The following is a 4,076-nucleotide window of genomic DNA, read 5'->3' on the forward strand; positions in this document are numbered from 1 at the left end:
CACCTGTCAAAATAAAAGGTGCCTGTCACTATTTTTAGTTGGATATGTTTTTATGTTGATACAGTTTTCCTGGGTTACCCTGGAGAGGGGATTCTATTCATCCTAACAGTCTATGCAGGGGCTCTCAGACACAGCAGAGATGGGGAGATCACACTTCATGTTAGATTTCTTTCATTTTTAATCCGAAAAAAAGCAAGGGAATAGTTATGTGAGTTCTAGGTTACTGAAGGACCCAAGTCTCCTGTCCCCTAGGCATTTTGGAAAGATATCCACTGTGTTCCCCTCTAAAACCTGGTTGCTTATCCTGGTGAGAAGACATTAAGAACAGGCCATGAGTGGAGGGGGGGGGAAGCATTTAGGATACTCTTTTTTAAATTTTGATGCTCGCGAGAATATCATTTAGATATTCTGCAGCACCAAATAGTCTCTGTTGGTTCTATTTAATATAAAAATATCAGAACACAAGGCATTTAAAAATGGGAACATCATATCTTCAAGACCTTCTAAAGGTACTTGCTCTTGTTATTATCCCCAAAGGAGTGGAATCCCCAGGTCCCTTTATTTGTGCCATGTGAAGCACACCTGTTGAGGCCACAGCTGGGTGAAGAAAATCCACCCGACTGAAGTGAGACCAGCCTGTAGGTCAAAAAGACTGTGTGAGGGCGCCCACCAAGAGAGCTCCCCAAAGGGATGTGCTGGGAAAGTCAGATGCTCACTGGGAGATATTGGAAAAGGGAAGTACGTGGGAAATTGGGCACTCAGAGTGGGAACTAAGCTGAGGGGAGGACAGGGAGAGCTGAGCAGCAGGAGCAGTGGGGGTGCGGGAAAGCCTGCTGACCAGTGAGATTTTCGGCTGGAAGTCTCTCTGGTCTCAGACCTGGCTGACTCCCCAGAGCAATTGGTACCCATACTGCACATATCCCAGGGGCGGCACGGACTGGTGACGGAGGCATCACTCGCACTCGTGTGACCTCTGACCCCTCACCCACGGGGGCGGGGGGGGGGAGGTGGTGAGGGTGTGGACTCACGTGGGAGTCTGGGTGGGTTCAAGCCCAGAGAGGCCCTCCTCACAGAGGTTCAGTGATGTGCTGAGTGTACAGGAGGAAAATATCCCTCACGTACTGGGAGCACGAGGTCTCAAGGTGTCCACTTGGAGGGCTTGATTTGTCTCTCCAGAAGTCAGAATCATAAATAGGAAATTCAAAAGGGGAGTGGCTGGCAGAGGGGGACAGAGAGAGACAGATAGATAGAGAGAGACAGAGAGAGATTTGGCTGGGATCCTCCTAAAGGAATTTTCTCAAGAGACGCTTGCAGAGACTGTATGTAACCTTAACAGAGAATCCGGATGCAGGTGAGGCTCAGGAATCAGAGGCTGATTGGAAAGTGCCTGACACTGTGTCTCAGAAGTACGGACTATACTGTTTCCTTCCGCTCTTTAATTTCTGCCTGCTGCCTCCCATTGACCAAACCTATCTGCTAGCCAGAGAGCAAGAAAACCACAGTAACGCAGTCTATGGCTTTCAGCCTCCTGGGGCGTAGAGCTGTGGAGAGAAGGGAGTAGGATTTATCTGCTTGGACAAACAGACTGATTAAAATAATCCATCACTTTTTCCACAGCCAACAGCCACTGCTGATTTGCTCAGATGAAGAAATGCTTCGCCCAACACAGGGTAACACAGTGCTATCAGCCACCTTATCACTGAAAGGTGAGCTCAGTCTGGCCATAGTCCCCGTCTAGAACCTAAATTATAACCTTAGTGGTCAGCTATCAGTTTTGCTGCCCAAAGGCCTAACAATGGTCGGGAGACAATGATCAATGTCAGTTTCCAATTTAACAGAACTAAGAATATGTTCCATGGGAGAGGCATTCTTGCCTTGAGTACTTTAACCTTCAAACCCTCCAAGCCCAACTTTGAGGGGAAGGACAGGAAAAAAAATCTGTGATTGTCTTTTTAGGTGTAAGAATGGGAGGAGTCACTTTCTACCCTATCCTGGCCTGTGGGAATCTAGGTCGCTTGTGGGTCCAGAGCTTGATCTGCCTCCTCTAGGATGCCCCTCCAACCTTGCAGCCTTCTGTCTCCTATATAGAAGTTTTCAGCACACCATTCCAGCACCGTAAGAGGCCAGATGCTTCTGTGGGATGGCAAGACTGGTGGATTACAAGGGCCTGGGCTCATATACAAATTCAGCTGCTATTAAAAGTGCTACTGGACAAAAGTAATGTGTTGGAAAAGTTGTTCATGAGTCCAAGAATCATGGCTCTCATAGAATAAGATGAGAGGATGAGGAAGGCAAATCTAAATCCTGGGTATATATGTACCTTTTGTGGAAAATTTAAGCAGCTCTCCCTGGTGAATTAATACTAGACACATAATGGGTGTTTGCCAAGAACTTAAGGAGGTACTAAATAGTTCCTCTCATTTTCGGAGAACTTTGGAAGTGCTCTTCTCTAGGGAAATGAGTGGAAGTGAGCCAGTGCCCTCCCTTTGTAGTTTTCTGAACGAGAACTGACTTCTCCTAACCTCTCATGAAGCCAGTGGCTCTCTGGACATTTGAATAATACATTGATCTCAGCACCCTTGCGCAAGGGACAAAGTGATAGTCACAGCATGTTTTGATCACCTCCTATTTACTCACTGGTTAAGGAGGGATTCCCTGGCCTAAATAGTATGAGATACCTGAACACACGATATCCAATTCTGGACAGAAGAGATTGGCAGCAGTTACTAGTCACATATTCTCACAGCCCAGGAAAGGAGGACATGACACATCATGCAGGACCACACAGGGGTTGCACTCAGGAGCTGAGGGAACCAGCAGGAACTGGGGGAGATTGGTTTTGTAGTGACGAGGATGCAGATTAGCCCTGCATTCATATGGCAGGGTGTGATTGGTTTGAATAATTCTGGTTGAGGACCAGGTAGACCACAGCCAGTCCAGCTGATATGGAAACCATTACCTGGGTGTGGAGCCTTTCCCACCGGGGAGGGAGCATGTCTGGCAAGAGCAGGGGGAACGGTGGCTAGGCTTTTGGGACCCTGTGAGGCTTAGAGATGTCAAGGAAGCACACAGAATTTCAGGCCTTGTGGTGCGTAGCAGTGGATGAAACCACGGATGAAAAAACCGAGGAGAGGAGTGAGTCCACAAAGAACTCTGAAGAAGGCTGAGACTTTAAGTGTGCACTCAGCAATTTATTGCTAGCAACTAGGCAGTCAGGAAGAACGAGCACTGGATGTAGAATCTACGATACAGTGGGACATGGACTGATGTTTTGGTGTACCTATAATGCAAGAAATTTTAGGGCATCCTGGTACTGGTTCTATCATCTCTCTAGCTCTCACAACTTCTCCAAAATCTGTAGGCCATTTGCCTTTTTGCTCTCAGGTGGATGCCATACCATATGGATTGAAGATGATGCCTCTGGGATCCCACAGGATGTAGGTATTTCAGAATAGAGTCTTCAGAACTCACCTGGGCACACAAAATCTACCACTCACCGTATTCACCAACTTCCCTCTTCCAGCTCCAGATATGTCTTCCTTTCTTTTACTAAGCCTTTACAACACTGGGTTAAGGAGTGTTTCTATATAGAGTCTAAAGATATTAATTCTGAGAAACAGTAGGACAACTTGTAGTAAAAATAGAATTCTAAGACTGTAGATTTCAGCACTGAGCTTGCAAAATTAGATGACAGAGATCTATGAAAAATTATTGAAACAATTTGCAACTTTGTATCCATATTAATTGCTGTGACAAAGCAAAGAGTTGTTAGGATCCACAGACCAGGGAGTACTTAGGGCTGGTTCACTCTGCTACCCTGACTCCCCCAGGGACACTTTAAATGACAATGAGGAGCTCTCAACCTGGATGGAGAGGGGCAGGACCTGGAGAAAGAGACAGCACTGGGGAACAAGTGGTGTTAAACTCCCTCAATATTATATATTCCCTGTATACACATATTTCCAGATATACTATATTTAAGTTGGCACTTTAATTATTGAAATAATTACTGATAATAACAATAGTTACTCATCAATTCATTCAACAAATATTTATTGACATTTCTGTATGCCTGC

The sequence above is a fragment of the Hippopotamus amphibius genome, chromosome X (genome assembly GCF_030028045.1).
Source record: "Hippopotamus amphibius kiboko isolate mHipAmp2 chromosome X, mHipAmp2.hap2, whole genome shotgun sequence".
In the NCBI taxonomy this organism is placed as follows: Eukaryota; Metazoa; Chordata; class Mammalia; order Artiodactyla; family Hippopotamidae; genus Hippopotamus; species Hippopotamus amphibius.